The following is a 24000-nucleotide window of genomic DNA, read 5'->3' as shown; positions in this document are numbered from 1 at the left end:
TCATATAATTCTGCTATGACTTTCAACTTTGACCTAGAAACATGGTTCAAGATCACTCCACACCCTTTACCCAGAGGTACTCTGTGGGTGAAGTATGAGCCAGACTGGGAGAAGGGGAGAGAAGATATGCTCTGGACAAGAGATCTCGGACAGACAGATGGAGAGGACGGATTGACGGAAGGACAGACTGCTCACTATTCGGTTGCCCGCAGAGCGGGGCCCTAATAAATATATATGGATACATATATATTAGGACACACACACACATATAGACTTCCTCAGATGATGTTTAGCGCCTTTGGCCTCTGTCAACCAATACCTGACAAGGTCCATGTGGTCACAAGCATACCCCATTAAAAGTCAATAATTGTATAATGTTAAATCATTTGTAAACCCTGCTTATTGCTCAGTCATGACTTATCATATACTCATGGCCATCAGACACAACATATTTGATTTTTTATTTACATAGAGAAAACACTTTACAATCAGGTCTAGCTAAAGTTACGTAATGGAAGGATTTGACTTGATTTTCTTGCTTCTATACAGGTCCTACAAACACCCTTTTGTTCACTAGATCTTTCCAGCTAGGTCAATCAAAATAAAAATAATTTATAGGAAAATTTTTAGATTTGAACAAAGTTGTTCATATGGAAGCGACACAGTTGCCTCAAAATGAGCACACCCATGTACAAAAGATGGCTGAAGCTGCAGGAGCAACCCAGACTGATGTTGCAAGACAGTTTGGATGTATCTTTATTTAGTTACACAAGTAAGATGACCTTATACATCCAATTCATCTATCTGTGAGGCTCAGTTATCAAGTTTAACTGCCAAAGACATTTGAAGACTGATTGATCAGGAAGAACTGAAGATTGTTAAGACTAGACTTTAGAAGAACTCAAAGTCTAACCTTTTTAGAGCCATACCATATTGCAGCAATATGCCCAAATGTTAGATACACTGCAAAATATATTGAAACCTGATATTTCAGCAAAGATTAAGCAAAAACAAAAAGACTGGATGAATACATGAATGGATAGAGAGATAAAGGAAGGATGACAGCAAAATTGGGAGCACAGGTGACATTAACAATTCTCTCTCTTAATATTTTGAGAACTATAAACTCTTGTAAAACTGGATGAATGAGCTTATGGAAATGATAACGTTTCTATCATAACTTAAACTATGTAACGCTGTCCCTCCAAGATTGTTATCCAATATGAGGGAGCCATCAGAGACAGCAAAGGCTTGATGGGATATTTTCCATTAATTGCTGAATTTGAATAAAGCAATCCTAAGCCAAGATTCTGCGTCTCTCACTAATGTAATGGAATAATGATGCAATTAATTGGCTCCTCTTTGCAAAAATTTCAATTAATTATTGTGGGGATATATTCTTTGTTCAATAATAAGTCTTTGTCTTGCATGCCATCATTGATTCCTCATTAAGTTAGAAAAGAGAGTCCAAAGGACATGCTTAATCACTACAGCCATTGACATCCTCCCCAGATCTCCAAGGGATATACACCAATTATCATATGTTTAACAACATGCAAAATACTAAAGATTATGGATTCTCAATGGGGCTATTTTTGGCCCTGTTGTTAAAAATCAAAAAAGGTTTTAAACAGGGGGACAATTAAAAGGAACTAAATATGAAACTGTTAAATTATTAACTACAAACATATTTGAACTTGAAGCTCTGAACCTATAATTATAATTTTGCATTAAAATGATGTCATTAATTGCATCATTTAACAATATAATATTGAACAATGTAAAGTTTTTAAAAATCATTGTGCTAATGCTATTAAGCAAATTGAAGTTAAGGCATTTAGAGTATAAATAAGGGAATGGATTTTTCTACTTCAAAAGGTTTTCAAATTCTCATATCCTTATATGAGTATACATTAATCATTATAGCTCTGTATTTAGAAGAAGTCACTAATAGTCAATATTTACATCACGTTTTAGACATTAATTTATCTACGCAATTCACCATAATTAGAAAACATATATTGATCACAGTACATTTGTATTACCTTTTCGAACCAATTGCAGGCTAAACAAAACAACCAGATAGTGTCCATTGACAATTACTATCTGTCATTATAGATACAGTCTAACCTGTACAAACCGACACCTGATTAGTCTACATTTCTGTACATACTGCACAACCACAAAGCCAGCTCTACATTTCTATTTGCTTATAAAACACCAATATCTTGAAACTTGTTGAATACAACGGATTCAGTTAAAAGCTATTATCTAGCTGTTCAATGTTAGAGTCAAGGACCTATGCTACATGGTTTGTTTTTTTTAATCCTGTGGTATTTTCATTCATTCAAGCATAATTTTGTCCCACTAAAATCTGCCCTGACACAGTTGTACTCAAAAGGCTGTACAAAGTAAATTCTATGATTGACGTCATCTTCAAATACCAAATCTGTGAGGGAGGGTGATGAAAATAAAGCAAAATTTTCAGACAAGGGATTTTTTTCCATTTACATTGATACAAATACAGTGAGTATTCAAGCTATATGTAGAGTAACTGTTTCATAATTAATCTTTCCTGTCGGTTATAAAGAAAATCCAATTGAGCATCCAAGATATAATCCATTATATGCCTTAAACATTTTGTATTTGTACAGATTGCAGTATTTTAGTTGCAAAAAGTTAAGTCACACACAAAAGAATAAAATTGAAAATAGGGGTTTGTTTGATATTTTTAAAATGACAATTTCTCCTAACCAATGCACACTGGTGACATTAAACATTAGTCAGGATCAACTTTAGACAGCCTAAATTGATATAATTTCTTCTTCAATTCAGCCCCATTTTAATTAAAGTTAAATTGCCAAAAAAAGGGGTAAAAAGTTGGGGGCAAAAATAACACTGGATTCAATGATACAACTTTCAGCTGATGTTTTTGTTAGTTAACAATTTTTTGAGGGGAGGGGGTGGGAGGGGAAGGTGGTGAAATGAGAAATTCCATTTCATATGAGGTTGGAAGTGGGAGGGAATCTCTTGATACTTATCTATCATATTGAACAATTTCAAACACTCTTAATTGTAGCTGTAAAGTCTAAAAATACCCCGAATCCTTAAAAATAACCCACTTAAATGGCAATCTAAAAGACAATTCCTCAGTTATAATTAGCCTTCCGAAAATTGCTTGCAGAAGATTTATGACAATTCTATTAAAAAAGATGTCGCCATGAGAACCAAAGGAGGTCAGCACCTGTTCAGAGTCGGTCACCAGTGTTCAAGTGATGTAAGGTGTAAATGGATGACTCTCTGAATCTTCAACAAAATACCCAAGGGGAGACTTTCCTATGAGCATAAGGTAATTAGCCAGAATGAAGAAAATCATACAGCAGGAAGCAATTGTCATTTGATTCTTAATTTACGTACAATTTTTTTCCCTCTCCCATCCTTCAGTGGTAATAAAATCAGAAATGAATATGGTTGCTATGACAATTTGCTTCACATGACCATCTTTGCTAAAGCTTAAGTAGTTTGTGGGGTTTTTTAATTACCATTGTACTCAATACTTTTTTAAAGGTTATGAAATAATGCATTTCTGCATAAATTATGTGAAATTCTCTTAGACAATGTAGTTTTCATTTCCCATCTACATGAGATCCCTTAACCCTGGGATAGTTATTTTTCAGCTGATTTCCCAAGAGAAAATCTCTAGCTTTTAAACAAATGTTGAACAATTGCTATATTCTAATAGCCCGACAATAAACCCCAACAATTACAAATGCAATGCCTAATAATTTATCTAAATGCTACAATTTGGAAGCTCCCGAACCAAAGAAAAAAATAATGGCCATAAGCTATGCAGACTTAAACAATGTTACAAATATACTTTCAAAATCATAAAACTTCTGCGCCTCAAATTTCACAACACTAGCACTGTAACATCATTTGACAAACATTTGGTGAATGAACATAAAACAAACATGAAGAAAGCAAATTCCAATTCTGATTTTGGATTATGTTGTCAATAATATGCAAATCAAATGAAATCTTTTTTATCTTGATTGGAATATGAGCTGAATAACTTGTAAAATTCTGATCTAAGAACCACTAACAAGTTTTTTTTCACAAGTTTGTTATTCAACCTAAATGAGTCCAAAAGGACTCTTTAAGATAAAATACATTTTCTACACTCCCAGAGTTTTTTTTTTTTTGCATTAACACCTGAGTGAATAGGTTGTTTTGGGGTTCATAACACATTATTTGGTATGAGACAGTAATGCAATGTTCTGGTATTCAGATACCTAAAACTTTAACATGTTCATATGTTACTTGAATGTGTCACACAGTAATATGGTCTCAGCAAGGCTTGTGTACCTGGTCTTATAAATTTTGGTAAAAAGATTCAAGAATAAAGTATTCCAATTTTTGTTGTAGCTTAACATGATAGTTTTTTTTTTCGAGAAGGTTTACATAGGCTTTGCCAGTTACCCAATCCATTTGATTACTCAATAAAATATGTTTAAATTAATTATAGTGACTGAGTTACATATGGACAAGACCCTTAAGCATTCCACATACAAGGATCACCATATGAATAATTACATCTTCATTGTGTAGTATACATGTATCTCAGCTCTTTGTTTCTTATCACTGATCCAAGGCTTATTGAAATGAATGTCACCATTGATCAAAATTAGAACGTGCAAATAGACCATGCATGTAAAAACATATTTCATATGCATGCATGTATTTTTGCTTCTCATTTAGCAGATGCACAATGGTCTGGTTGAGATCAAAATTTTTGTTTTAACATATATTCAAATACAGATCTGAAATTAAAGTAAAACCAGTTATTGTTTCTTTTGTTCAAAAACTGAGTGACTTGTTCAGAGAGAAAGATTAAGTTTGTGAAATCTATTTGAGCATAAAAAAGTATAAATTTTAAGTTTATCAACACAAAAATTGCATCATATACCTTACATCACTTTATATATACTGTAAATTCCTAATTAATATGAGGAATTAATTAATATCTGCCTAAAATCACAATAAGCTTCCTTGTGGATTTCAAAATTCGCCTTTATTTTTCTGACAGTTGCAAACTATAAGAAACAAGTGAAAAGCTGTCAATGTGACAGCAAACTGGGTTTTCTTTTATGTGAGCTGTATCCATAATCCATGTCAACCCTGAATTGATAAACACTACTTACCGTATCCAGTGAAATGGAGTACCCTATATGCAATATTTTGCCCCAAAATTACCAGGTTCAAAAGCTGGTATTTTTTTCATAAATTATCAGAAATCAAAATCCTAGCAATATGCACACATTTGATATATGTACAATTAATCTGTAAAAGAACAACTTCCTATCTTGAAAACTGTAGGATGAGTTATCCGTACAATGAGGGTACCCTTTTGGCAGCCGCCTGCCCTCCATTTTCACCATTTCAGATTTTTCTGTTGGAAAACCCGGTTAAAATGAATCAAAATTCGGCATTTGCATTCTATATTGTTGCAATTTGTACAAAACGGAGAGATAGAGTAATTTAGTACTCACGTAAAAAAAGATCTACAGTATTCAGTTAATTTTGAAATGGAGGTTCTGTCATCAACAGATACTGGACTTACCAGTTATAAACAATGTTTATCAAAATTTAAAATCAAATTTTCAACACTGTGTCAATTTGACAGTTCAAAATTGCTTTGGCATACCTAAACCCAGAACTCGGTTGCAGCAGCAAGAACCATTTTGTTCAGATCTGCAGCTCAGCTGGAATCCTAATTAATACCTAATTAATAAAAAAACCTCTGCCTGCAATTGAGAAATATTGATAAACTTTGTAATTAACTGATAATAATGCAGATCTGACTAATGTGCTAACTGCTGCTAATGACTGGCCATGGCTGTCCTTGGTAAATAATTATGTTCCCAGGATGAAAGGCCTTTCACCCTCACCGTGTTTCATTGTAATCCCTTCTATCTCAAATTTATCTCTATGACAACATGATTAGGCTAATGAGGTATGCTCATTAATTGTCATCAGTGTTCTTTGGAGATCTGGCTAAAACCCGAAACCTGCATCCACACAGACAATAAAATAAACATTTAATCCGAAGCTGCATTAGGACTTTTATTAAAACATCAGCAGGTCTACATCTTAGATAGGTCCAATCTTTAAAGAAAAAATTCATGAAAACCTGGTTTGACCTCTTAACTTAGAGAAGCTTATTTCTGATCTCTATTTTCCTTTTTTGCTAACTAATCCATAATTTTTAAGGAGAAACTGAGGTACAAAGTGAGTTTGTTTAAATTTTCCAGCCTCAAAGCAAGTTACTGAAGACAAATATGACATCTACTTTTCTCAAAACCAATATTAGTCCTTATGGAGGGGTTACCTTTCAAATCTTCATCTACCAAGAATGCAAGAAATTGTAATAACTAGCTTGAGGAAAAATAATAACTGCTAAAATAACAAGCCCATGGACAACATAGCTCACCTGACTTATAGTTTATTTTGTATTTGTATCCATTTAGTTTTTCTCAAATTGAACTCTGAATAAACCCCAGTTCATTTAATTGTTTGAATTGAGAAAAATGTTTTCTTAAATTTATCAAGCTACATGACATCAATCATGTAATAGCATTGCTACTTTAGAGTTGACAAAGATTTTTCCTTCCCATGTTTCCTGAACTTAACACTTCACCTGTGACCACTTTAATAATTGTCACAGTTTGAACAAACTTTAATTTATGCATTACCAAAAGTTAAGTAATTTAGGAAAATATCTTCAGAAAGCAGAAACACTCAGAAATTTGTTGGTAATAGATAAATAGTCAATACTTTGATGCATTTAATATGCATACTGCTATATATTATGTCTTACATTGTGTATATATTACGTATTCTTTGTATCTGATGTGCTATTTGGCTTAAGGAATATATAAACTGAAACTGAACCAGAATGATTCCATAGTAATATAACATACGCAGAATAAAATTTAGTTCTTAAAGATTTCCCCTAAACACAGCTTGAAAAATTGATTAAACACTAAATGGAAAAATTGTAATAGTACTATGACAAATTGTTACTTTATCCCATTATTTGACACTAATTTTAAATTACCTACCTGTGCAAAAGAATGTGATTCTTCATAAAATCAAACTTTTCATATAAGGATACTATGTGCAAAGTATGGTAAAAACTGGGTCATACAGTTTAGTAATGAAGTTGAAAATGCAAAAAGTTTCCAGATGGACAGATGCTGGACACACTTTGATCAGAAAAGTTCACTTCAGCATTGGCTCAGGTTAGCTATAATGGTCAAATTGGCTCAGATGAGCTATAATGGTCAAATTAAACCTTCATGTCTCAATAAACATTCTGCAATAAACAAAACTTCAAACACCTCATCTTCACAAAAAGGCTGAATTTCAAATTTATGTTTTGAAGTCAAGATTGAATGTAAGCATGATATTTTTCAGAAAATACAAAATTCTATATTATGTATATCTTGTTGTTAACCATAAATAATATTATTGTCCTAATTTGTGTTATCAAGACACAGAATAACGAACTTTAATTGTTGTGAATACCACCAGATGTTATGATGTTTGGAAACAAAAAGGAAGTTCATCAAACAACGTCATATCCAGTTGTTTTTATCAACAACCTCAGACACAATAACAATGTATTTTGTGCTAACATCTAATTATTTATTCAGTAATTAATCCTTAACACTGAGCATCACCAAAACCCATTCCTTACCCACCTTTGAAAGTTTTCAAGGTTACTGACTTCACAGTGGCCGTAAAAATATTAAAAATTGGGCCATATGATAGGTACAATTATGTACAGTGGCCAAAGCCCAGCACATCATAAACAACACTGAACAAGAACGACAAGAATCAAGTCAATCGAACAAATCTTGTTCTAACCATTTCTATTATGTTCGAGACATGAGTTGCGATATGAAAAATACAAAACATCAAAGACACGTACAAGTGCAAAGTTTGATTAACATTTATATTAATTAATTTACCTGTCATTTTCATTTTAATGACAAACCAATTGCAGCAATTAATCATCAAAAGTCTAATGAAGACAACTGGTTCTTTCTGATCATTTCCTGAAAATCAACATTATCATAAGTCTCTTCAATTTCCTGTCAATCATTACATTGATATCGACAGTAATTATGAAAGTGCAATGATTTTTTCAACCTAAAACAAATTTTTCTTCTTTGTTTTCCATCAGTTCTTAACAATTTTTTTTTTCAAAGAGCAAAAGCAAGAAAGCATTTAACCATTAGGTAAACCATTACAATGGGGTTATCCTTGGACATTTTTTGTTCCCATGGAAACAGACGTAGGGTTCATGGAAAAATGGCAAGGACATATAATTCAAAGTAGAATTCCTTAATGAGTCATCAGGAAGAGTTTGACGTTTGTAAAATCAAAAATACAGTTAGTTCTCTTTTTTAAAAGCATTAATGAGCAGAAAAGCTTGCCAGGTGCTTGTGTCTTTTTCTGATGAAGCACAGAATAAACATAAGACAGATAGATGAAAACAATCATCTGTTCCGCCAAAATCTGATCCGCACCTGCACAGTTCACTAATCACTCTGTAATACAGGTGAGAGATTTTTAATTAAAGGTATTACACACCAGACATTGGGTTTGTCAGGTATGCAGTATCGTGGGGAGTTTAATCGCTCTCTCAAAGAAAATGGCAGAATTAAGAGATTCGCATTTCTGTAATCTAATTTAATTTGAATAACAAAAATAGTTGATAGTACAAAGTTTCAAGATTCCGTGCAATCAAAGTGTGTGAAAATTAAAACCTTTTAAAGCTCAAAGAAAGTCAACTTGATGGAACGCAAATTGAAGAGATTTAGTCTGTCTATTTTGTTCTAGGATTTGTCTGTATATCAAATCAGAAAATTGTTTAAAAGAGATATAATAATTGAGTAACACTTTCTGGCTCCGGGTTTATTCAGGATCACATCATTGGCAAATGATGCCTAAAAACAACGCAAAAAGCAGTTTCAAAAGGAGCATAGCATGTTCTGAATGCATTTGATTTAAATAAAATGAAAATAAAACAAGTTTTCATAACACAGTAATTTTAATATTAAAAACAATGTATGATTTCAAACTGTACTTAAGTTCATAGGACATATAAAGAATGGAATCAATGGAAGTACTGAAAATACTCAATGCCTTATAAATCAATTTAACACCTGTTGTGTTGTCTATTTTTGCTTTTGCCCATATATTTTTTTGCAGGAATTTTAAGAAATAATAACTATGGTGATCATGTCCCAGCCCAGAACCAATCAGCCCTCATGCTGCCTTTGATCTTCAAAACGATGCTGCTACACACTGAATATCTATATACATACAAAAAAGTCATACTTTTGCTTTTTCAGCTGTTATTCCCTATTTTTTCAAACAAATCTATGTCATCCAACTTCCACCCAAACCAAATCTTGCTCAAAGGTTCCTGGGCTTCTTCCTTTCTACTATAAGATCTAGCAAAACATCTAGCGGACACAACAGAGATTTCCTTTAACCTTTTGGGGCCTGATTGAGCCAAAGGGAATGAAAACATACTTAGGACAAAGATCTTATACAAAGAACTGCTATTACTTTGAACTCTGATTTGGAAATTTGGTTCAAAGTCAAAATTCATTGTCACTCTGTATTGTATAAGTTTCAGCAAATGTTCCAAGTGCAGAGAACATAAAAAAGCTTAGACAAATATGGAATAAACAGATGGACAGAAGGATAGATGGACAGACTATTTCTCTAAGCAGGGCCAAAATTACTCATATGGTTGTATTTATTGAAAATGCTCATAAACAGAAAGAAATGTATCATCAACATGAGCCATTATGATTTTAGTTAAAAGCATGAAATGAAAAATGAAATCTAACAATAAAACAAACACACCAATGATGAGAAAGTGCCAAGGCCTGTTCATATCTTAAACAATTATCTCTCTGTCTCAATAATAACACCACAAAAGTTATAACCTTTGTGGCATCCCTGCAAACATCTTAGACGCTGTGTCAGATGTCACACAACACAATAATAAGATCCAATCTCGGGACCAGCTTATATTCTAAAAGGTCACAAATTAAAGCCCCCCAAATCAAGGCACCAGTAGAGTTCTGTGTAAATATATTAGATTTCTGGTACAATTGCTGGAGACAGTCTCTTGGGGCTGTGGGCCAAGCACTGTCACTGCACTCACACAGCCAACCAGAATTGAATTTGCAGAGATCATGTTGAAGATTGACAAATGCAGACAAATCATTCTGGTTTTTTTCCAGCAGCCACTCTGGCACAGGGGAATAAATCAAAATAAACTACCACTGCTTTGACAACGATGTCATTTCATAATTACAGAAGCCTTCTCTGCAATCTAAAATTGCATCACGTTTTAATTTAAATGGACCTCACAAATGTCCATGGTGAGGACCTGTAGTGGAATGATGGCACAGTTTTGGTGTAGGAGGAGGATTTAGAATCAGGAGGGGCACAATTCATTCCATCAGTTCTGTTTCCGAAGAATTACAGCATTCTTGGATCAGTTTTTTAAAAGAAAGTTGGGCTTAAGATATTTTTGTTCTATCAAGATTACTAATAAATATTGAAATAATTGAAACAAGCACAAAGTGTTTCTTGGGATGGAGCAATATGGCTGACTTCTAGGTGTATTACAAGCGTTCCATCCCATTTGTCAACAAAAGCAAACAACATTAAGATAATTCTTGAATCTTGAATCTTAAATGCTCAGTCATTAAAATGGATGCACATTTGCTTATACAATTTTCTTTATTTATTTACTGCTTGGAAACATAATTTTTTTCATGCATTGATAATATTGGTTAAATGCAATGACATGTTCTACCAAGGTCATTTAACTTTTAAAAATCATCTCTATATTTCTGATTCAGGCAACTGATTTAAATAGTGAACGAATTCATTACATAACTATTCAATTGCAGACAACAAAGGTTCTAAATATTATGCTATATATGTGCTATTTTTAAGTTTAAAGATGAATGCTGTATCATAAAACCTATGAAAATGAAAGCTAAAATACCTTTGACACAGAGTAGTACATACTGCACATATAACGTATAAAATTATCCAATTTAACACATATTCACATATTTTCTACAAATTGCAGAACAAAAACAAAAGATTATAGGGTGTTCAATTTTATCAGTGGATGCATACATATGTTCATGCACACAATTGTCTTTGTACACAAAACAGTAAATCAGTGCAAACAAAACTTTCTCGATATAATTTATACAAAATCACAGTGCTGTATTTACTTAACAGCACTGGAAGATTTACCACAACTTCAACTTTCTTGTATCACCAGATTTACAAAAGTATTTAATGTCATCCCCTATCCTGAAACACTCTGCCACAGCAAGTTTGAACTTAAAATATGCTTGGAGCCATGGAATACCAATACACAAGCACATTCTACGTAGAAATGATTTTTTTCCTCTCGCATATGAACCATATATGTTTGAACTTGCATGAAACTTAATAATGAAAACTTGAAAAGAAATACACATCTCAGAAATACAATTTTACAAGAACTGATGCAAAAGAAATTAAACCAAACTTACACTTGATTCTTACTTTTAACAAAAATTCATGGCTCAGGTGAGCTAATAAAGTAAATATTTTATGTTCTCAAACTGATATCAACTTAGCAAACAATAAAATGTAAGGCTTCCTCAATTTGTCTATCCTCACCTTCTATCAGGAACAAAATGTTTCTGAATACTTATCTATTATCTAACTTGAGTCACACAAATATGAGATTGAAAAAGTCAATTCTGTAAATAGTCACATTGTAACACTATTCTATGCAACTTTACTGAAGAAACAAAGAGAGAGAGAGAGAGAGAGAGAGAGAGAGTAAAAGAGAGAGAGAGAGAGGGAGGAAAAAAAGAGATACACAGATGGATGGACAGACAGACAGACAGATAGACAGACAGATTTTTTCATCCTTAAAAAATACAGGAAATCGTTTTTGGCAATTTCATAAACCTAACTATGCCAGTACAAATATTAAACATAAGACCATTCTCAAGGCTTACTCACCTGAAATGCCTCTCTTGTCTCTGCTTAATAATAAACGATGATCAACAGCTTGCCTACCATTTCTATATAAAAAAGGAAAAAATTGTATCCAAGTAAAATTGTTAGCAAATACTTATCTAATTTCATATAATTGATTTTTTTTTCACATGTATACATTAAAATATCTATTACAAATTTGTGATTTCCTGCAATGAGTTAAAAGGCCATGTAATGATGAGCTGTTACAAAGCTAATCTGGATACTTGACTTTTTACTGGCATTTACTTCTCACAAATTTGAAGTCAGAACATGGTTGAAAAATAATTTTTCATCCCTAATTATGAAAGACAAAAACTCCCTAATGAACACTATTTGCTGCACCATTTCCGCTTGTGTCTGGTTACGGTAATAAAGATAGTGTTAACTGTTGAATGCGCAGTATGCAATAATCTCCCCTTTCTTCCTTTATAATTTTCAGTACATAGATTAAATGATAATGGTCCTAAAAACAAATTATTCTTTTTTTTCTTCAAGGTAAAGATCCTTCTTCAGTTCAAATACACTATCCTCTAAAAAAAAAAAAAATAATGAATTCTTTGGAAGACTAGGTGGTATTGATAATTGGTCAAAACCATGACATGTGCATCTTCAAACTTACTAAATTTATCTCACTATCAAATTAACTTTTTGGCATAGTCAAAACTGAAAACTGGGGCTGTAGATGTCGAAGAAGGATTATAACCCCACACAAATCATGGTTTAAGGTTGTTGCACATCCTTTACCAAGCTCTGTTTCTGTGAAGTATGAACCAGAGAGGGCTAAGGGAAGAATAATTATGCTTTAGAAATTTTTTTGTAAGTAATAATATGACCTTGACCCTTGGCCTAGCAATGTCATTCAAGGTCTTTGCAAACCCTTTGACCAAAGGCATTCTGTGGGTGAAATATGAGCCAGATTGGTCCAAGGGGAGAGAATATAATGATCCGGACAAGGATTTTTGAGATAATTCTGCTATGATCTTAACCTTAGACCTAGAAACTTGATTCTTGGTCACTGCACACCCATTACCATAAGGCACTCCTTAAGTAAAGTTTGAGCCAGACTGGGCCAAGGAAGAGAAGATACTCCCCAGACACATGATCTAAGATTGGCAGATAGACAGACAGACAGACTTACCATTATGGGTTAAATTGCCTACAAAGCAGGGACCTAATAAAGCTTCTTTTCATGCTGATTATGTTAATTTTGGTCAACTGACCTCATATGAGGGTGATGACACACTAAGTTCATGATCAATATGAGACTAATTATTCCCCTTCTTCTTTTATAAATTATGTATGGGACACAAAAATGGAAAGGGTGGACAAACAAACAGAGGGAAAGATAGATGGATGTAATCATTCCAAAAAAACCCCAACCCTTTTTAAAAAGTAATGCATATGTCTCTCTGAGACATATTTTAAAAGGAGTAAGACGATGAAGTTTAAAATAAAAACAAAACATCTTAATATTATTTAAAAGGTGGTCTATGGAGTGACCACTGTTATGAATAGTTCACAAGGTCAAATAAAAAGAGACTGCAGAGCTCACATTAATTATACGTGATTTGATAATGTTGACTGCAGGGATCAAACCTTTTAAGACGGACTGAAAGATAGCCATTGATCAGAGTTTTGCAAATTGACCTCAGGATGACCTTTAAAAGGTGTGAAAAGTTGGTATGGTCCTTTTTTAAAGGAAAAAAAATATCGCTGAGAGGACTGCAATTGTTTTCGTGAGAAAGCATCGTTTAATGGTTTTATAATTATTTAGTGGATAGGGACCTGCCAGTATTGAATAGCTGAGTCTTTCAGGATAAATGAGCTCATTTACAATTCAATAGGGCCAGTTTATGCACATGATTTTGCTTTTGATGATCTTATAAATTTATTTCAATTTTAATTCATTTCATACCTATATCTTTCTTCTTTTTGCCGTCTTCATAAAAAATCTTAATTATTTAATGATACATTCATAAAACAGTTACCAAAGCTTGGAGAAGTTAAAATGCTACAAGTTTTTCAAAATAAACCATTAAGTCAAAATACTGCCTAATGGTTTACCAAAGGAAACCATGTCAAAATGCTAATAGTTTTACCTACAATAATAAAGATATCCAAATACATGAACTAGAAGTCTTCATCCCAACAATAACAAAGAAGTCAAAATGTTACAAGTTTATATCGAAAATTACAACTTACAGTAATTAACAGCTAGAAGTAAACTACAAATCTGTAAGTCATATCGATGCAGGTGTCTAAATATACCTGTGATTATCTCAAGTTCGATACATTATTCTACATTGCATGAACCTATCGAGTTTTAATTCTGATGATGATCTGCAAATAACTCAAATATTCAATATTGCAATCTAAAAATACTGATATTCATTCCACATGATGATGAAATAAGTTTTATAAAAACAAATGGGATTGGATTTTTATAGACCAAATGTTCTACTCTAAGATAACAATGAAGTTTTGGCACAATATGGTGCAGCACAAGCTGCAGCTAAAAATGTTATAAAGACTGGTATACTTCCTACAAAAAAACAAATTTCAATTTTTTCCCTATCAATTTAAAATTAAAATTTCAATTTGAGTCCAGAAAATTTTGAGGAAAAAACCCTTATCTTATAAACATTTTACATTCATTAACCTGCATTACTTTCTACACAGTTTGTTTTGAACATTTTTCTTAAAACCTGTAAGATTTTAAATATATGGAAACATAATTACAAGAAGTGTTTTAATGTGTAACTGTTTTACTTTGACTGTATAATTTATTTATCAGTGCATTTGTCAAAATGCAGCTTCCACTAAATCTAATACATTGTCAAATGTCTATAATATATATGTGAATTCAAATGTGCTTAGTAAAATCTACGCCAATTTGTTGAAAATTCAATTTCTGCCAAAAGTTGTATAAGCTTATATATAATACATTTACAGTATATCATACACACTGTACATATCTATATCTGAAATACCCTTCTGTTAAAAAAGTGATGATCATGCAAGCTAGCATTTGCATTTTGCAATCAAACACATTCTTGCTAGCATTAGCCTTACCCTTATTGGAAGGTCTTGCAAATCATCCCGTGCAGTTAAAAAATCTTTCTTTATGGTGTCCACTAAAAAATTAGAAGAAAGAGAAAAAAAGTATTAACAAATTCACAAAAACGCATCAAGTTACATGGAGGCATAGCAATTATACATACATCACAACTTGCTGGGCGAAGCAATTTGCACCTAACCTCTTCTGCAATGATTATGAACAGTGCGAAGAGAAATGGTCATGCAGAGACCAAGGGAATGGGCTAAGAATTAAAATAGCAAATTGGATTGTTGATACCATAATGCTAAATGACATACAAAACAGTAACCATGGCAATGGAATAAATGTTCATTCAGCAATTAATATATCTGTCAATAAAATAATCCTCATTTGGGATTAGATGCGGTTTTACTTTACTCGAGAAAAACAAACTAATTACTGTGGATTTATGATGTTATATGTATAATGCACATCTGAATAGCTTTCCCCTTTCTCCCTAGCCATATCACAGTCTCTATTATCTACGCTGCTTCATCAATTCACATACCAAACCAAATTTTTTTTTCTATCTGATGATGAACTGGCTTTTTGATTCATGGAGATCTATAATAGTTCATGAATTCTTCATATATATATAGAATATTATTTCTGCATGCATTACTTGAAATTTTTCTAAAGCAATATTAAAGTTTTTCACAAAAAAAGAAAAAAAGATACACATAAATTATGCTTTTTTTTATACAAACATACTGTATTTTATTCTAATATTTTCATTTGAATCCTAACTTAATAATTTCAACATAAATTCTGCTAAAAAAATGATGTAGATGTAATGATTTCTTTTTTCACTTCCATTCAGATTAAACATGAATTTTTGCTTTTTTAAATTTACTCCCAAAGTTAACTCCTTGGGATTGAAGTTCAAGGTCAATAGAGAGATCTAAATCTCTGCATGGGGATAAAGGTGTTAAAATGAAAACTGGCACCAGATTTAAGATTAAATTGCTTCATTAAGTATTCCATAAGACAGGAAAAGCATAAGACTTAGAAAGAACAAACAAATTCACGCAGGAGATTTTTTTTGCCCTCTTCTTCCTTGCCACCTGTTGCATTATAGAAGTTAAATAATTTTAACTTCAATGCACGAGATTAACAAGCAGATGTCAATTAAAGTCTGATTTTAGACTTACATACAGGCATCTTGCTTCAGCTGAAGCACAATTATTCACATTGATCAAAGAAAAGTTTATTATGTCATCGTTTCACACAAATTAGTTGCGCTCTTTGTTCAAGTTTATTTGATATTTCATTAAAATTTTATGACCAGGTCTTATCCAAGAAAAAAGATGCCATTGTTAAGTTCAGATACTCATTTAATGAAGAAAAAAGGGAATATACGAATCTATAAATGAGAGAAATTTGCCAAGGCATACATGATGTTTTTATAATCAGTTGTGGTGTAGAATTTTTTTCATATGTTCTTTTTACACATCTGCATCACAATATTATTATAGATCTTCATAAGTATGTAATAACTGCAGTACAAAAAAAACTCCAAAAGATCATATGTGCCAGAGAAAGTACGTTGCATAACATTAAACATTAATTAAAATCAGATATTTCTACAGCCAAATAAAATTGCATGACCAAATATTTAATCTAAACAAAATTTTTGCATATCTCTCGGAATAGATCAAGCTAAGCTCACAAATCATTGAACTTTTGTTGCAATCACTGTAGGATTTTTCCATAAATATCATTGAAATTAAACAACAGTTCTAGGTTTTCCTCCTTCCTCAGAATATAAGCCAATCTTAATGATATATTAAAATGCTTGTTTTGCAACATTTAACTGCATGCATTGTTCTCCAGCAGAAAAAAGTTGAATAATTCATGTGAACTCATCAAAAGTTTTCAATTCGATTCCAAAATTTTTTTTACACCAAATCTTATCTTACTCCCAAATAAGAATTGGACCATATCTTAGGTACTGATTAAAATGCACACAAATCACTCATAAAATCAACCCCAAAAAACAAAGGAACCCTGTCTCGCCTCCAGTCCTCCTTTATTTTATGACCAAAATATTATTAACTATTGTTAAATACCACAGATGTATCACCATCAGTGACAAAAGCTAACATCCCTATCTGATGCATACTAATCAGGGGAAGACACCAGTTTATTTCAGACCTGGAATGTATCACTAATTGCGTTAGAATGGCACATCAGCACAAAGTGTGTTCAATATCCTAAAACATTTTGCCCTCACCGTTTCAACCTGCTTCTGACACCAGTCCATTACAGTACAGATTCTACTGATATTTCTCTTTTCTGTCCTCGCTTTCATCAGTATTTGAATTTTTTTTTAATATGGATTAAATATTCTGTAATTGATATGCAACTTGCTGGAGTATTGTGTGACTAGCTCTTTTTTTTTTGACTTCTTACTTAATTGCCAACCCACCATTCTGGGTCACTGCCTAAGCCCATAATTTGATTACATACTTAGTGTATGGCAAAAGTATTGATCCAAAAGAAAAAGAATTATGAATGCTGCATAAACCCACAGCTACTGATGACAAGGGGCTATATGGCTATAGCCATTATTTTTGCTTGCAACTTATACAAACTGAGAGTGAACAACTTCATTACTTCGACAACATCCAGCTTTACCTTTTAGATAAGACTGAGCTTCCTTGGGTATGAACTGTAGACCACCAGAATCTGCAATGACACAGAGCAATACGCTGTGTTAACACACTAGACCTTGATCCCAACTGTCAATGAGAATTATCAGTCATCTAATTAGTGAATCGTGCAGCTTACGAAAAAAAATTGATGATAATAATAATCATGAAACACGATGAATGTGCTGAAAAATCCTGGAGGTTCTGGGTAGGTATAGTGCAAAGAAAAAAGCAGCAATGTCCTATTCGCTGATCTTTTGATTGGGAGACACCACGATGCATAGAATTCTTATTTTTATTAGGTTGGACCCTCTAGAAGTTAGTGGAAGATAAGTGTGTCTTAATTACAGCTTGCCTCCACGGATACAGCCCTCCTTATAATATTATTCATTGAATTTTTCTTGATTTGCCTCAATGTAGGATTAATTTGCATAACTGTTTGGAGGAATTGTTAATTATTCAGCATTCTGCCGGCACTCAATGATTGCAATTATTGCCATTGTCTTTGTTTTTTATTCTCAAACCGATCTGGTATTGTAACAAGGCCTGCAGATACTAAATACACCATGAATTTGCCATTTAAATGACCAATCCCAAATGCAAGATCTGCTAAATGCTCATTTTTTTTTTTTCAAATCCATAACTTAATTGAAAACTGCTGGAAACAAAAACATTACAATGGAACAGTAAAATTTCATCTACAAGAAATAATTCAATCTAGGAAAGTACAACACAATTAGAATCTTTCAAACTCTGCTCTCAAAAAGTACAGATATTTGCATAAATTGGAAATTAAGTATATTGCATTTTGTATTTTTATACATTCATTAGGACTTTCTTCATTCATATTTAGGCCAGCATTTTTTTAAATTTCGATTTACAAACCCGCCGACCCTATTTTTTAAAAATTCAAATAAAAATAAAAGGACCTAAACTAGCTATTAATTTTATTTTTTCCTCCGACCCGAAATTTCCTTTCTGGAAAAAATAAAATTAATGTTGATGCAATCACGTATGTGTAAGTCTGAATTATTGTTGTTCATGCATTGATTAATTAAAAAGATCAAGTTCTTTCCGATCAAGTCATAGGCACTAGAAGTCACAAACAAAACACCATTGGGCCTACTTCTGTTTGCTTTCGTCCAACCCTACAATTTACGACCCTTTTAAGTTTTGTGATCGGCAACTTAGCCAGAATTTCCTCAAGAAAGAGAAGTTGAAGTCTTTTTCTATCACAATTCCGTAAATTTAAAAAAAAACTCCTTGGCAAGAAAATGATAAGTTACTTATTTAAAAAACATTTTTGCAAAATAAATTCTAAAATAATCATAATTTAACCGTTTGGAAATAGATCCTCTACATAATGGTTGTAAGTGGGTCATAGGGTTGGACTAATAACCCTAAACACACTGAACACAGGATTCTTATGACTGAAGGAAAGAGAATGGTTTTATTTGTCATTAAGCTAACAAAATAACGAAACATTTCCTTTATTAAAGGTATAATTACATAAATAAATAAAATTTTAAAAATTAGTTCGTCTTTTTTAAATAAAAAAAAATTGTTTGATTTTTTACTGACATTTATGGACATGCTTCTAATCCAATTTATTTTCAGTAACAATATTTTAAATTTTGAATTTGTGAATAGCATTGTTAACTTAATTAAATAATTAAATGATTTCTCAAACTTCTTCCTATTTTTCTGCAAGGAAGAAGTGAAAACTCCCTTAATTTTTGTGGTTTTAATGTATATGTACAGTATGTACTTGTATATATATATAAAAAAAAAAAACCTTCGTTTTTATACATGCATTTACAATATATTAACACAAATTTTCAGTGCCCATGGATAAAGTATGTTATGATAAGAACATCATCAACAACCAAAATTACTTATATATTTAAAAAATGGCAGCTCCTGGACATGTGTTCTTATTTTAAAAATAAAAAAAATATTGTTGAAAAATTGTTTTATTTTTATTTTTTTTTCTCGACGGACAAATTTTTCAATTTTATTTTTATTTTTTTTCCCTCCTCCTACCCAAATAATTTGAAAAATATTTCGTAAATCTAAAAATTAAAAAATGATGGCCTTAGTGCATTGGCCACAGGCAACGCATCTTTATTCAGATTCAATCAACTTTCTTCAAAATGTCAAATCAGCATCATCACATTAAAATTTAACGGCCTCAAGGGAGAAAGCAACCTTAATGAAGATAAAAAGTAGCAAATTACAATAAGCATTTAGAAATTTTCCCTTAAAAAAAATAGAATAAAAGATAGATTGATGGAGAAAATATATAATGATGCAATTTGTTAACATATTACATATCAAAAAATTTTTAACTATTACAGACAATGAAGAAAAGGAAAATTTTATCAATCAATGAAAAACAAGTAAATTGAGGATCCATCATATGGATTTTTTTTTCTAAAAACAAAAAAGATCATAAATACCCCTGATGTCAACTAAAAAGATTGATTTATTTCAGAAGCCAATAAGTGTCATATTACTTTCCCAAAAGAAAGTCAATTGTGTATAACCAGAAATTGTTCAATAAGTCATCAACACAGATACACATCCACCCCCACATAAAAAAAAAAATAATGAGGTCAAAATTGGCATTAACACATTGTACAATGGGAAACTAATGTTAATATGTGCATGTGCAGCAACATTGAAAGAGCAGAAGGATGAAGAAAGGTGAGGGGCAAGCCAACAGAGTCACAATATATGTACATTTGCATTGAATACAGTATTTTTCCTGTATGGGAACCTTATACTGAAAAGCAAAACCATCCATTTTTACATGAATTTTTAAATATCTGTCAAGAGGTCATATATCCGGCCTCACAAGGATTACTGTTTGAGCTTCTAGTACAACTGATGCATTAAATAATAATAAAGCAAAATAAAAACATGTTCATTGATTGAATAAGTTCATACCCTAAGTGATCTTATTTTTTCACATGGATCAGTAAATAAACTAATTTCTTCACACTGGCATATTTATTTTTCATGAAGCTTCATCTCTTCCTTGATATACCCTACCCCCCCCCCCCCCCCCCCCCCAAAAAAAAAAAGAACTCAAAATATCATTGCAGGTCTTCATTCATTTGGTATCTGAATTCAACATGCAGCAAGGTGCAAAATAGAATACAGTCAGTAATAAGTTTTCTTTCCAATGTGGCAAATAAAACAGAAGACCCGTCATTAAACTCATATAACAACCAACCAATCTCTCATATTATACATCCCCATGTCTTTGTCACCATGTGTCATCAGCAACACATTTTCATTTCCCTGCATTACACCTGTTGATTTTTAAAGTTAACACTTAACAAAACAAAAAGAAATGTGAGAAAAAGTTACAAATTCTTTGTTTTCTTTCACAGAAATTTGATTTGGAGATTCTATATTCTTCTACTGGTCTGCAGTAACTTAAGCTTTGAAATCTGAAAGTGAGAGTTTTAATTAGCCCAAGCTACACGTTCTGCTGCTGATAATATACTACTATCTGCGTAATAGAGAGGCAAACCTGTCACTAATACTTTGTTAATAAACCCTGACTGCCCTTACATATACACACTTATTACCACATTCAAGAAAAATGCTGTAAAAAAATTGACACTCACGATTCTTAATTGAAATCTAATGATTTTATTAAAAGATAATCATACAAATAAACAAAAAATATCTGGTAGGTTTTGATGTGGTTTTCTCCCCATTTTGATGATTCAGATGCTGCACGGTCACATCATATTTGATTCAGATGCTGCACGGTCACATCATATTTAACATTTCTTTCTAAAGAAAAATAAAAACATTTGGCTTACTCATCCCCCTCAATATGGCAATTTGAACGGCTGATTCCCTCGCTCAGTACACACACAAAATAGAAAACTTCCCCATAAAGCTATGAATAAATTCACTAAAAAATCTAATTAAAAGATGGTCCTCCATTACAAAATGCTTCAAACAAAGTTCCATATGAGCTTGATCATTTCTATGCTATCACTATGACCTTGAACTATCACTGTGACCTTGTACTATCACTCACCTTGAACTGTCACATGACCTTGACTTTTCAGGTCACCAAAACATACCATATATATCAAATTAAGTTTAAAAGATACTGGCAATAAAAAGTTTTAGTTATATAACACAAAGAGATAGATACACAAGCAAACTAGACAACATTGAGATGGTGGACAAATGATGGACAATAGGATAAAAAGAATTTCAGAGGATTTTGCTTTGAGCTTGACCTATAACTATTTCCAGCTGGCACAGAACTTCTCCTTCAATCTCATTACCCCTTACATACAGGCATTTATGCTCAATCCGAGTATGATTAAGCAAATGGAAAATAATCTACAGTTTTAAACTGATTATAAAGGTATTCCCAATGACCTTCACGTCGTCGTGGTTGCATTGCATGCCATTAATCAAATAGCTTTGATAAAGTAAAGTATGAGAGTATATATACACTCTTAAACAAGAGTTTAAGAGTGGTACTGATATGACCTTGACATTTCACCTACAAACATCATTCAAGGTCACTGCAAATTCTTTGATTAAAGGCACCAGATGGGTGAAGTATGAGCCAGATTGGAGCAAAGGTAGATAATTCTAATATGACCTTAACCTTAGACCTAGACACTTGATTCTAGGTCACTGCACACCCCTTACAAAAAAAGGCACTCCTTAGGTGAAGTTTGACCTAAAAATTTGGTTCTAGATCGCTGCACACCATTTACCAAAAAGCGCTCCGTAGGTGAAGTTTGATAATTCTGCTATCAATTTCACATTTGACCTTGAAAATTGCTTCAAGGTCACAACACACCCTTTACCCAAAATCTCTGTCTATGTGAAGTATGAGCCAAATGGGACTTAGTAGAAAGTATATATAATCGGAAAAAAAGATTATTACATGGTCTGATATGACCTTGACCCTTGAACTACAAACTTCATTTCAGGTCATTTCAAACTCTTTGACAATAGACACTCTGTGAGTAAAGTATGAGTCAGATTGGACCAAGGGAAGAGAAGAAATGTCTTGGACAAGAATTTTATATATAATTCTGCTAAGAACTTAAACCTAGAAACATGCTTCAAGGTCACTGCACACCCTTTACCCAAAGTATGAGCCAGATTGGGCCAAGGGTAGAGAGGATATGCTCCGAACAAGCGATCTCAGACAGACAATTGGATGGAGAGATGGACAGACGGACGAATGGACAGACTGATCACTATAGGGTGCCCGCAGAGCGAATATATTTTTCTGATCTTTTAATCATTCCATACCAAATAACAAAGAAAACCAGTGTTAAATGCAAAAAAAAAAAATGGCTCAAAATTAATATCTACCTGCATTTATTTTAATAGCAACTTTATTTTAAAGAGGAAGGGGGGGGGGGGGGGGGGGAGAAAGAGGGGAGGTAGTTGGTAAAATTCTTGATATGTAACAAAAAGTATCAGCCTTAGTGCTTTTTTTATGTGGTCCTATATCCAAGTGTTAAGAGAAATACTTGTGATTTCTGTCAGATGTCATCCTTCATCTTTCGCAGTAGATAAATCAAGGTAGATAGATGTCCATTAAAAAGGGTCTCTTGTGGTCAGAGTGTTAAGTAAGTCTGATATATACCAAGAGAAATATACATGTATACATGCGTAATATAGATATGAAATAAGTGTGAAGTAATATTTGTATCACATCTCTTCTCTTTCCATATTACTTTAGGGCGAACACAAACTTTTATGATGTACAATCAGAATAAAGAATTGCAATTAATTTACCAAATCTATATATATCTGCGCCGACTTTGAAGCTCGCTCTCTCTCCTTTTTTTATATATGTTAATTCCCATTCTCAATGCAAATTTTAACCCACTGGTCTAATGATAACTGGTTAACTAAAGATCATCTGTTAATTCAACTGTATCATTAGATTCAATGAGTACTTTGTATTCACAGAAATTTTAGCATTCCAGATACCAGTACTACCTAAAACAGAGCTATGATTTTTGATTTTAAAATATACAATCTGCATAATAATCCTTCACATATTCTGGGTTTTTTTTCTTGAATGTTGAAGATCAA

General features: G+C 32.5%; 1 protein-coding gene across 3 annotated transcripts in view; it reads right to left on the bottom strand.

The window, feature by feature from the left end:
• The window catches only part of LOC128189027 (zinc finger homeobox protein 4-like), a 107347-nt gene that overhangs the window by 58091 nt on the left and 25256 nt on the right, over positions 1-24000 (bottom strand). For all 3 annotated transcript variants that reach the window (XM_052860419.1, XM_052860421.1, XM_052860422.1), the window contains exons 4-5: positions 15220-15281; positions 12130-12191 (exon numbers count right to left, since the gene is read on the bottom strand). The gene's annotated coding sequence lies outside the window, so the exon portion shown is untranslated. The remainder of the gene's footprint in view (positions 1-12129; positions 12192-15219; positions 15282-24000) is intronic.

The sequence above is a fragment of the Crassostrea angulata genome, chromosome 6, assembly GCF_025612915.1.
Source record: "Crassostrea angulata isolate pt1a10 chromosome 6, ASM2561291v2, whole genome shotgun sequence".
Taxonomy (NCBI): Eukaryota; Metazoa; Mollusca; class Bivalvia; order Ostreida; family Ostreidae; genus Magallana; species Magallana angulata.
This window is presented reverse-complemented; position numbering and strand designations above follow the sequence as displayed.